This window comes from Nannospalax galili, unplaced genomic scaffold, assembly GCF_000622305.1.
Source record: "Nannospalax galili isolate Female #2095 unplaced genomic scaffold, S.galili_v1.0 scaffold75, whole genome shotgun sequence".
Taxonomy (NCBI): domain Eukaryota; kingdom Metazoa; phylum Chordata; class Mammalia; order Rodentia; family Spalacidae; genus Nannospalax; species Nannospalax galili.
Genome location: NW_008339433.1, coordinates 3,861,974 through 3,875,200, shown reverse-complemented (window position 1 = coordinate 3,875,200; position 13,227 = coordinate 3,861,974). Strand labels below are relative to the sequence as shown.

The following is a 13,227-nucleotide window of genomic DNA, read 5'->3' as shown; positions in this document are numbered from 1 at the left end:
TTTGCCTTAGTGAGATACACAGAGAAACGTGAAGAAATCTGGCTTTAAAAAGATATAGCTTGTCTCTGCTCACTTTCCAATTGCTTTCCAACTTGAGCCTTTAGGTGTATATCACCTCATTTAAAATTATAGTAGGTTTATCTATGTCAGATACCCCTGAGTCACTGCCTTTGCTTAATGGCTACCAGTTCCCAAAATGTTTCACTTCCTTCACCTTTTACTCTCTATTTCACCCAAGTTCATTTCCAAAAAGGAAACTATTGAATGTCTTAAGGTGTGTGCACTACCATTTAACAAAAAGAAGTTAGAATGTTAGAAAGTGCTGTTTTTGTATTTAACCAACTAATACACACCAGAGGCCAAGGTAGGTGTTACAAACATTGGAAATGCATCTCTCAGAACTGACTATTCATTTGGGGATAAGTTAGATCCTACCAGCAATGTCTAAAATCCAAATCTAGACAGCTCATTAAGATATCTTCTAGTCCAGACTTCAAATACTGCTACTCTCTCTTGCTCAGTCCTACAAAATTAAGTGCTTAGCTTCTTAAACTATCAGTCAAGACTGGAGAGGAAATGAAAAACTCAGGTGTGCAGATGAATACTCTAAAAGACTTGTACAATATGTTAACATAAAAATGAATACATATGAATATACATATATTTAAATGTGTATATATGTGTGTGGATTGCTGCCTAAAATGGATTTCAAGTACAATTTCTATTAGTTTAGGAAAAGTATCAATTTTTATTTGAGTTTCAATAATTGTTCAATTATATCATTTTAGGTGTAGTACTTTTATTAGCATCAATTCTACTCTCAAGGGCCTTGGGGTGCCTAAAAGTCACTATACTTTATTTTACTAATGATTACATCTTTCCATAGTGCTTTCCATGGTTTGAAAACCCTAATGCTATTTTTCTACTGGAACATTTACTCAAAGACCTTGTAGAAATTAATTGCATTAATAACAGAGACAGTTTCCCTATTACAATGATCAGTGCTCTTAGACATTAATACTCCAACACTCTGTATTGTCACTTTCTTCCTCAGGGCCTAAGGAACTTCTAGGTTTACATTATTGGTTGTGGCTTCTTTTCTTTCTGGAAATATGGGCATTTCTAATGATGAGAACTGCCAAAAGTTGTCAATGTTATTTTTCTTCTTTTCCATTAGAGATGACTGTGGCTGAATAGCTAAGTAATCTATAGTCTAACTTCACTTAATTGTTTTTATTACATGACATGAAGAAATATAGTGAGTAATCACTTCTGTTTTACATGAGGCAAATCGCTCATGCTTTCCACAGCAAGATGAAGCTTTAACTTGCCTAATCTCCCATTAACATCCTGTTCAAATCCTGACAGGATATACTCAGCCCTCTGTGGTTCTCTAGTGAATGAAGACTAGATTGCATTAGTGGTTCTCAATTATTCCATTTGCCTGTGGATTCCTTCAAAACAAAGCATCCAGAAAACAATTGGTCCCAGGTCTATCTAACTGGTGTAATTTGTCTACCTTATGCTCTATCCTTTGAGGAGAATGAGTATGTTCTAATATATAACCTAAGCCTCACTTCAGTGTAGCAATACTTAGTTTGTGTTTTTCATTTCCTTTTTCTCTTGTAAATATACTTTGAAAATGAAAGTTATGTAATCTGATTACAGAAATCTCAATACACCAGAAATACAAAGAAAAAAAATGTCACCTCATGTCTTCCTCCTCAAAACAGTGGTCTTCTCATTTTTAACATGTTTGTGCATCAATTTCCCATTTTTCTTTCTTCTATACTGAGTACATAGAATTTTCTGTACAACTTTATTACTTGGCATTATAAAACACACATTTTCTTTAGTAGTTACAAAACATTGTATTTTCTCAATATATCATAAATCATTTATCAATTCCCTTGTTGATCATATAGTTTCCTTCATTTGTTATATTATTACAAATGATGTTTAATAAAAATATTTGCAAATGAAGTTTCATTTACATTTTATCTTAGTCTTTAGGACAAATTCTCAGAAGTAGAGTTACTAGGTCAAATAGCAGTATCTTTACTTTTTAGTGCTAAGCGTGGACACAGCATCTTACACGTGCTAGGCACATGCTCTACCACTGAGCCACAACCCTAGGCCTTGGATATAAGCATTCTCAATGCTTCTGATGAAAACAGTCAAATCTCCACCAACTGGCATTTCATCATGTCTTTATTATTTATTTGCTTATTCAACTGATATTCATCAAGCACATACCATATGTCAGATATTGTTCTAGATTTATATGGATGTATTGGTGAACAAGAAGATAAAAGTTCATGTCCTCATGAAATTCATATGCTAGAATAACAGTTCAGGAGGAAACAATCAAAAACACATTATGAGACCAAGCAATACTAAGTAAAAGAAAACAGAAGCAGAAAAGGTAACAGAAAATGAGGATGTACAATAGGAATCATTTCAAAGGAAAGTCAGGGTAGACATTCCTGATGAAAGAACACTTAAATAACTAGAGGGGAAAGTATATGCAAAGGTCCTCAGGAAAAAAAAAAACCCAACATTTATGACATGCTTAAGGAACAAATTAGAGTGCAAAATTCCTAGAGCGTTTTGAGCAAGGGTATACATAAAGTTTGCTAAGTAATGATATCAAAATCATGGAGGGCCTTGTAGACCTCAGTAAAGTTTTCCTTTAATATTTTGTTTTGGCAATGGTCTCCTTGTAGCCATAGATATCTTGGACCTCACTATGTAGACCAGGCTGAACTTGATCTTACAGAGATCCTCCTGCCTTGCCTCCCAAGTGCTGATATTAAATGCATGTGCCACCTCACCCAGATTTTTAAATGTTTTAAGTCATATTTTATGGGTAGTAAGTGTGCTTGTTGTGAGACTGAAGGACAGTGAGCAGACAAAACACAGAGATTATTGAAACTTCATTGAAATTTAAGAATTATCCTGGTTGCGTTAAGAAAACTGTAGAGGGGCTAAAATTAATGCAAGAATCTTTGTGAACACCATTTTAGTAATCTCAGTCAAAGAACAATGACTAATGGATGAATATATCATATAGAATGTGAGTCCTCTGTTCTCTCAATAAAATATTCTGGGGAACTCATTAAGAACAAATTTAAAGGTATTGAGGACAGTGTTCGATGGTTAAGAAGAGCACTTGCTTTTCTTCCAGAGGACCCGAGTTTGGTTCCGAGCACCCAAATGCAATTGATCACAACCACCTGTAACTCCAGCTTCAGGGGATATGATGCTTTCGTCTGGCCTCTGCAGGCACCTGCACACAATTGGCACACACAAACATATGCACATAAAAATAAATATTTATAATCTAAAATATAATTAATTAAAACGAACTTTCTTTGATAAAACTTTATCAGTATTTGAGCCAGGCGTGGTGGTGCACACCTTTAACCCCAGTACTCTGGAGACAGAAGCAGGTGGAGCTCTGCAAAATCGAAGCCACCTGGTCTACATAAAGAGTTCCAGGCCAGCTGAGGTAAAAAAACAAAAAAAAAAAAAAAAAAAAAAAAAATCGGTCTGGAGAGATGGCTCAAGGGTTAAGAACACTGTTTTTGCAGAAGACCTGGGTTCGAATCCCAGCACCCACAAGGCAGCTAACAACTGTCTGTAACTCCAGTTCCTGGGGATCTGATAGCCTCTTCCATCCTCCATGGGCATTTCATGAAATGGGTGCACTTACATACATACAGACAATATACAAATACACATATAATAATAATAATAACTTTATCAATATTTGAATCTCCAGATTACTGGAATATGCCTATATGTTTGATTTCTACAACAGATGAGAAGTCTTCTGAATGCCTCTGTATTGTGACGTAAATAAAAACATTCATTAAAGCTTAACAATGAGTGACTGAATGAATCAATGAATGAATGAATGGAAGAACGATCAGCTGAGAAGTTTCCTTCATGAGACTGTTTTTTGATATATGACCAAATCATTTTCATAGGGCAGTTTTCACTAAAAAGAGAGGGCAGGCATGGCACCTGAGACACCTTTTTGGAAAATGCTCGAGATCTTAAAACCTAGTGTTCCCTAAATTCTGTGTAAAGGTTGATTATATTTCTCAGCTTCTTCAACAACCAAGTATCATCAAGTGTTTTGTAGATATGTTAGACCAGCATTCTGTCACCGTGTGTATTATTCCTTCATACATTTTCTCAGCGATTTTGTATTCTATAATATAAAGAAATGTATTGTGAAAATTCCCCTCTTCTGTGTTAAATTAACGGTGAAAATATTTCCCATGCACTGAAATTTAATTGTTTATGTTAAAATTATCCCAATTTCACGAATTTTCCAATGTTTGATCAAGGCAATATCTCAATTAGGAGAAAAGAGAAAAATAATGAAAAAATATAGCACCCTGGTGTTAACACTTCATGAATTCCAAACCAAAAATAAATGATATCACATGTTAGCTGACATTTTATTTTAATAATAATAAACATGAGAGAGAAATAAAAATTTATTAGTAGCATATAAATAAATGCAGAGTAAACCTTTAATAAAGAAAACTAATTTAGGTCTTAAGAAATGGCTCAGCAGGTAAAAGTTTTTGCCACCACTCCTAAAGAACCTGAATTCAATTCCCAGAATCCACATGGTGCAAGGAAAGGAATGACTTCTGCAGGTTGTCCTTTAATCTTTACACATGGAACATGGTTTGTATGTACACATGAATGTAAAAAGCAAAGCGCATCCTAATACAGATAACTTATTTGTCATTGCAGTTCCTATTCATCCACACAACCTTCTTTCTTAGAGGCCGTTATATTTCATTAGTAAAATTGAAACTGTCTTCCCTAAGTGGGATTCTTTATTTGATTTGCCTAGCAATTCTACTAGTGTTGTCCTATATTGCCTAAACTTTTAATCATAATGAGGCACAGTCACAAAAACATATTCATTTGATGTATACAGTAAGTGAATAGGGATTATAGTTTCTGTATACAATACTTCTGACGTCCAAGCCAAAATATACATATACAGTTAATATATTCCCCATAGATTGGTATTTCATCCTTACACATAAATACAAATACACATTTTGGATACTTAACAAAGCAGGAAATCACATATCAAATGCTTGCAATTAAGCAAATCAGCTTTCAAAAGAAAATAAGTGTACAGAGCATCATGCATAAAGCACAGATTTAAAATGTTGATCAGAAACATTTTGTTGATAGGAACTAAGTGAGCTAGGAATAGAGCCAAAATTTCAGGTTTAGACTGTTTCCAGCTACTGTGTGGTTGGTTGTAGTGTATTTATACACTTCTATATTTAAACACAGGTGGTAATTAGCAAGATTGGGACACCTTTATTAAGGTATCATCATAGATGTAAAGGATTTGTAGCATAAGATAGGTTCATTATCAATAACTTTCCTGAATTAATCATCTCTTAGGACATTTTACTTTAAATGTACCTAAAAAACTGGGTTATTGAGGTGGGCCATCTGCAGTATTCTTTACTCTTTTATCTGAACAATGGAAGGGCTTTCTTAAAATGTCAGTGTGCAGCTGGGACACAGGGGTGGTAATATCTAAAAAACCAATTGTCCATCTAATCTGGTACCTTCTTTTTGACAGGTGTCTAAACCAGACAGCAACTTTGGAGGTAATAGACACACTTAGAATCCACCAATTATGCAAAACCATGCAATTGGGAAATTTTCTCTTTGACCTTAGCCAGCAATCAGATTCTTCCTGAAGTATGGAAACTGAGTCATTTACTGGGATTTTTTTTGGCCAATTTACAAACCCTTATTCAAATAGACAGCTAAAAACACTAATTCCAAAAAGGAAAATGGATTATTTTTATGATAGCCATATACAAATTCTACTGAGAGTGACTTTATCTGTAACAACGTGCTAAATACTTATAATATATCTCATCTAATAGGAAAACAATTGAAGAATAAGTATATTCTACTTTGAAAGTGAAACAAAAACTGTAACTACTTCAAAACTGATCATCTATCTATCTATCATCTATCTATCTATCTATCTATCTATCTATCTATCTATCATCTATCTAACAAAATCTAATTGCTAAAATATTTTGAACCATATAGGTAATACACTATTTTATTATTCCTCTAAATATCAAGCATTTGCATAAAGGCTAGAGGAAATCAAGATGTCACAGAAGATCTAGTTATTAGGGACTTCACATATTCAAAAGTTACGACCGACCTAATTTTTTGATTCTGTAACCACACAGATATAGGTCAAAGAAACAACAGCAAAACACTTAATAAAATACGCATAACTCAAAATTCAGGAATGGGATACTAATATCCCCAATACTCCATAAAATGTAAAAATACAAAATAAAAAAATGTTTTATACATTGTTAAATACATACCCCATTCTACTATTCATAATTCTGTCTTGGACACTTTTATGATGAAATTCTACACCTTTTAAAATTTAAAAAGAACTTCTGGCCTTTTTGTGAACAAACAACATTTCTTATTTTATTTCAAAAGTCCTCATTGTATAGTTGCTTTTTCTTACACAGCATAAAAATTTGAAGCAATAATTCACAGAAAAAAAATACTAGATTCTTAGAACCTATATCTAGTATTGCAAGAGACAGCATGGATTGCAGTTCAGCTTATATTAGAGATTGTTGTTCCAAAATTCATTTTCATAAATTGTAATCAGCCACAAAATATTACAACAAAATATGAGAGACATTAAAAGGCAATTTCCTCATTGTTGACTACTTATCAAGTGACAATTTAGTTTATTAAAATTAAGACAGTCAGTATGCTTTATAATGATGGGTAAAAGGACTCTTTAACAGATCTCAAATAAATGTATTCAAATCCATTTGGTCTCTAATAAAAAAGTGGGTCATAGATATTTTAACAGAATTGCCTTTTCTATTTAAAAAGGAAAAATAAGCTACCCTACTGGAAAATTCAAGCACCATTTATATTCAGTTTTACTGTGATCACTAAGTAGAGTCCTTCAAAGTCTACAAAATCATAATCTCAAGACCATATTTTTCAATGTAATAGCTATTATGAAAGTATATTACAGCTGTGAACGTCCTCTTAGAACAAAAATGTTTTGTAGACTACATAGCTGCCAATAAGAATATACAAATCAAACCTCTATTTGTCTCACTATTTTAAAAGAATTGCTTGAGTAAGGACAAAAGCAGTTTGCAAGTAAGATCTCTAGGAAAATTGCTGATTTTATTTATTCTGTTTAATCATTTATTTCTAATACATTCAATTCTCCAGCCTTTTACAGTTACTTTCAGGGACAAACAGGCTGGCATGAAATTAAATTAACAAGCAGGTTCCCGTCCTGAATTACTGACTCCCAGCTGTCTGTCCCATCTAGTTTCCATGGCAGTAGAAGAAATGTTGGAAAATGAGGTATAGAAAATTGTAAAAAGCTAACATAGCAAACTCTTTGTTAGTGTTTAAACTGATGAATCACTATGATGGTATGAACTAACATAGACTTGAAGTTAAAGTTTTTAATTCTCTGGTTCTTAAAAAGGCCAGTGCATTTTTCATTTTGTAATTGTTAGGGAATGCAAATGGCAACTCATACAATCCAGAGAAGTCTGTAGCTACAGGATAACATTTGTTTTGTTTTGTTTTATTTTGTTTTTTTTGTGAGTGTTTTATGGGAATTCCAACGAGTAAAGATATTTTGCACACATTTTAGTGTTTTGCATTTATCTTTTACTACAAAGGCATTAATGGTGATTGCCATGTCAAAGCACTACAGAACACCAAGAAACCAAGTAAAATATTCCTTCACCAACCATATGTTAGTTGGGGTTATATCAAACAACTGGATGTTTGATGGAAGTTTGCCCTCACGTATTTGGATGTCACCTAGATACAATCATAGAGACCCATATATAATCATACATACCCAGAAAACATATTAATCTCATCGAAGAGCTCAAAGAAAAAATTAAAAGGCAGCAGAGAAACAGCTTCACAAAGATGAGCTACTAATCTGAAAAGAAATTGCGAACATATATTTGTGTGTTGATTTTCCGATTAACCTGTATGTTGGGAATTGAAAACCCAGTATTTCAGAATCATTACATCACATTAAAAACATCATCCAAAAGGTAGTGGTTAGTTGGCATATATACTTGTTTTACCATATGCTACTGTTTATCAAAAGTAGAAGCTTGGACAGGAAGTACAATTCAGAACATTTTTTTTAAAGTTGTACATTATCCAAGATTATATTTTCAGGTCTAGAAATGCGTCGTGAAGTTACATAAGAATTTAACAGGCTTAATTTATTATACATGTTACTATTTAAAAATATTAGGGATTCACATTAACTGTAAATTTGTTTGCTATAACAAACTAGTTTGCTTAGATTATGTACAGAAATATTACTAGATGAATGAACATGTAAATCTTACAGTAATTTTCACTCTACATCATATTCCAATTTCCTCAATCCTGCTTTAAATGTAAGCAAACACCTTGGTCTTGTTGAACCATACCACAGCATGTCTAGCAAAGTAAAAAAAAAAACCCCACCATATATAATGTAAACTGCATAATAGAACACTGATTCCAAAGAGATATCTATGGTTGAGCCATCGAGGTTTTTCATAATAATCAAAAGCTGTGTAAAGCTTTTTACAGCATTCACCTGCTCAAGCTCCGTATGATTCTATTTGATATTTACTTTCCTCTGCTCTAACAAGAATCAACAGCAAAAAGGAGAAATAGAAATAATGTATCAAGCCAGGTGAGCCAAATACTAATTTTGTTTTATTAATAATATCTAACTATTACATTAGGTAATAGGATGTTTTTAGAGAAAGGTAAAATAATAGCAGTCTCCATTCAGAAGAATGATCTAATTTAGTCATCAGAATTTGCAGGTGTCTTAAATCAATTATTGTTTATGTTAACTATTCTGAATGCTGGATTATTTAATTTTCATAATTAGCAGCCACATATGAAGTTATGTCTGTATATAGTGCTAATCAGAAATGTAAAAAAAAATATTGCAATAGCTTTCAGCTTTTCATCTGTCTGTAGTTGTGCTGGTAATCCAGTTCAGATTTTTCTTCCAAGTGGTAAATGATGGGAAGCTTTTTAATGTGTTCACAAAAGATTATTTTAGAGTCTAAAATTGATGGCACATTAAGAAACATGTAATTTAAATAAAAGTATCCTCTGTTTTATATGTGATTCCTAATATTTACATATTTGTACGAGATTCCTTCCGTGTTTGTGTGTGTGTGTGTGTGTATGTGTGTGTGTGTGCATCTGTTGGAGTTTGTGTGTGTGTGTGTATGTGTGTGAGTGTGAGGAGGTGAAGACATGTGAGCAGTGTAATAAAATATGTTTTCATTAAAACATAATCTTTGAGTCAAGTACTCAAAGTACTAGTCTTCTCTTGACCTCATATCATTCATAATTAAATTAATTAATTAATAACTAATATGTTAACGTATTTAGGAAACCTGAGGGAATTTGTTAATCATAATGTACACTAAGGACTTAATAACCTTGCTTAAATTTAAAACTGCTGGACTTTTGGTAAAAGAAAGCTTCATGCAAACATTATGTGAATTCTGAAAGCCTGTCTCTAACATAGAATATAAAAAGTATTTTGTTATATTGTCATTAAAATTTCTCACCACTTCCAAGTTTTTAAGACTCTTGTGGAAAATAAATTTCCATTATGCCTTCTATTTTCAGAAGTAATGTATCAAAAATGCTTTGCAATTTGATAATTTAAAATAATATTGTCCAGAATAAATTTGAATGCTAGATTGTTGTTTTTCAGCAAGAATCTTTGTATAAAGGCATCAGAAAGGTATAATGACTGTAGAGGAAACTGTGATCACCTCAGTGTTATTTATACATATGATAGCTGAACTCAAGCACTGAGACTTTTAGGTCATTCAAACTTTGACTTAGACTTTTGAGAGTTGATGATCCCATGCAATATGATTATATTTTTCAGTATACCTATATGTTTGAATATTTGGACACTCAGTTAATCATTATCATTACAACTCCATGATTCTACACAACAGTATTTCCCTGAAGCCACTCTATATTTTTAACCAAATTGTGTGACTATCTTTTCTTAATTCATAATTGAGACTTAGACCTAACAGCAAACACCATCTTGTGTATTGCAAAAAGCATTTTCTCTTTCTCCTATGTTTCTGCCATTGTTCTAGGCACTGAATTTTGTTAGTTATGCTAAAGCTCTTAAATATTGCTTTATATAGTTGTTTTCCACAAATACCTGTTAAAAATTATTATGATGGATAACCTGTAAGATTTTAATTAATATTTAAAGCACAGGTTCATTTCAGAAATGACCTGAACACCCTTTCAAAAGCATATTGTGACTTTCTTTCTTAGCATCAAAAGTTTCAACCTTATCACTGAAACCTTTTACCCTTAAAAAAGAACTTTGCCGTAGTAAATTATTTTAACACATTACAAAAGATCTCGTGAATTTTGATAAAAATGTCAAAGCTGAGATTCTACTTTTCCATTATTTTCTTTAAGGGTTATAGCATGCCTTATGAGAATTCATCCCCCACACATTTGGAGGTAAAAAGAGCTAGGGGCAGGGTTGAGAAAGTAAACAAATGCTGGGTAATTATGAAACAGGAGTTCAAACAGGATCATCTTTAAAGCAACTTTTCCCTCTGAGGTTGTTCTCTTCCTTTGTACCATTTCAGTATCCTCTTCTAGTTCAGAGAAAATTCAGGCTAGGAAGGTAGATAGGAATTTTTTTTCAGCCGAAAGATGTAATAGAGCAGACATTTTCAATGTCTTAATGAAACAGAGTACAGTAGCAACTGACTCCTACAGTACAGTACACCTGGCTTGTTTATTATAACCATAGAACAACAATCTCAAATTCAAGGAAGCTTCGTATGATCCTCATCACAAATACAACCAATTAAATGCTTATCTAACAATACATATTAAAAGTGCACTCGGGTATTTCGCTTTAATTGGGGCTCTAAAACCAAATGGCATTTAATTTCTCTTGTATAGTATGGGAAACTTCTCTCCGTATTTCTTTGGACCACTCTAAATACACCTCTAGGTTAGCATCATCAGAGAACCCCATAAAGTTTGAGGCTGCTCCTAACCAATTGTTTCCTAGAGTTTTTTCTATCCTTATTAGCATATCCAGTAGCATTGATGCAGATCTGCTAAACCCAAAGCTGCCAAAGGCAAGCAGGAACTGAAAACCAGCTCGCGCCCCCGCCCCTACTCTCCCAGTGGTGAAACAGACGTGGAGAGGACATCTACTAGTGGAGTGAGATCCGTTGTCTCGGCAGTTGTAAACAACCAGCCGCACAGGGTTTACAGAAATGTTTAAATACACTCCTGACTGCAAACACATCCACTCACCAAGACGCGCTAAGTCTCCCTTTCCCCATCTCTAGGCAAAGCATCCTAAAGCTGAATTGGCAGCCTGCAGTTCGGGAACTGGAAGAAGCTGAGGTTATATTTCCCCGAGGCTTGCCTAGCGGGTGCTTAGCTCTCCGCAAACGTACTCGCTGCTACTGGATTCCAGACACCACGTTTTCAGGATGAAATGCAAAAGCATACAATCATTCACAGCTGATCGCATGGGCATGGTTGAAGCCAACACCGACAGTTCTGGAAGCACCTCATGCCCAGTAATGGTTGTTTCTAGTGACACAAATTGGGGTATAGGAGGACACATTGGGTGGGGCTCCATTGGTATAGGTTAGAAGGGTCCTGGAGTTCCCCTAGAATCTATGCTGCCTGATTGATGTTTGAATAGAAATTCAGAAGCAAACAGGTTCTATAGTGTGTCTAGCCCCTAGGTATCTTCTCTGGGATAGATGAGAGGAGGTGACCCCGAGTGGCAGCACCCTGGTGGTCGCTCCAGGTAGGAGAAATGCAGGAGACTAGTGTCTCCTTTCTTTTGGATGGCGCCTCCCACCCCCTACTTCAAGCATCCTGGTCCACTTGTTAGAGCGCCTTGGTCTGCGAAAAAGCAGAGGCGAGGAGCCCTTCTCACATAACTGAAGGAGTTGGTTGGCAAAAGTGCCACCTAGGAAGCCCACCAAACCTTCGAAGGACAGTGTCCCTAGGGCCTGCTGGAAGCCTGAACTGAAAAGGACAACCTCCCATTGCTCTAAAGTGATTCAGAGCCCCCCGGGGCACAAGGAGATTTTGAGAAGAAGGTTGTAAAGGCTCCGTAACCTCCAGCAGGAGTCCCAGAGCTGGCACAACAGCCTCTCACAGCCAGGAGTCACCATCCTCTACCGCATCCTAGGGGTGAAGTTCATCTGGAGTCCTTGGGGCTGAAGGCGGGAGGGAGGGAGCTGGAATGAAGTAGAAGACAGAAGAAAAGCACATACCTAGTCCAGGCGCAAGTTTCAGTGATGTCCTCAGGTGCGGTTCCCCGCCTCTTTGCCAGGTGCTCAGCTCCGCTGGGTGCTGTAGGTGCCCGGGACTTCGGGTGTCTGGGCTGGTTCCTGTGGGAAACGACTGTAAATCCACATTACTGTTGGAGCTGCCGCTCTGGCCCCCTCATCGCTCTCCTCCGGCTGGCGGCGGTGGCGCTCGCAGCCCACGGTCGCCTGGGGCTGGAGCCGAACCTAGCTACTAGTGCCAGAGGACGACCGCTGCCTGGAGGGTGCTTGAGCCCTGATCGTATTTTTTCTTCCTTTTTTCGAGATACTGTGTATACGTGTGTGAAAAATAGTATGTGTGTGCGAGTGTGAAAGCAGAAGGGGTAAGCCCGGCACTAGGCACTCGGAGGTGAACTCCGGGCTGAGCTAGAGCCCGCCGCGCTCCTGGAAGCCCGGCGTCTGCACCGCTGATGGCCGTGCTGATGCTGCCTTGGCCGCCGTCGCCGCGCTCTAAGGCTGGTAGCAGTGATGCAAAAAATGTTTCTCCGCTACTCGAGACCAAAAAACCTGCCCTGTCTACTGAGCATGCCCGGTTTGACAGCTCCAAAGCACAGGCTTTTTAAAAAATCCTCCCCCCAACCACAGCCCGCCCCCACGCCCCAAGACTCCAGGTTTTAGCCGCAGCTAAGACTCGGGAGGTGGGGTTGAGTGGGGAGGAGCCTGAGAAAGGCTGTAGGAGCAGGTAGCTGACTGTGGAAAGAAAGTGGAACCGAGAAAGATCAGAGTATTTGAGGGTGGAGAG

The 13,227-nt window shown here is 36.2% G+C and overlaps 1 protein-coding gene across 1 annotated transcript in view; it reads right to left on the bottom strand.

The window, feature by feature from the left end:
• Positions 1-12,995, bottom strand: part of Tenm1 (teneurin transmembrane protein 1) — an 873,778-nt gene extending 860,783 nt beyond the window's left edge. Inside the window, exon 1 of the mRNA XM_008833909.1 lies at positions 12,432-12,995. The gene's annotated coding sequence lies outside the window, so the exon portion shown is untranslated. The remainder of the gene's footprint in view (positions 1-12,431) is intronic.
• Between the last annotated feature and the right edge of the window lie 232 nt (positions 12,996-13,227).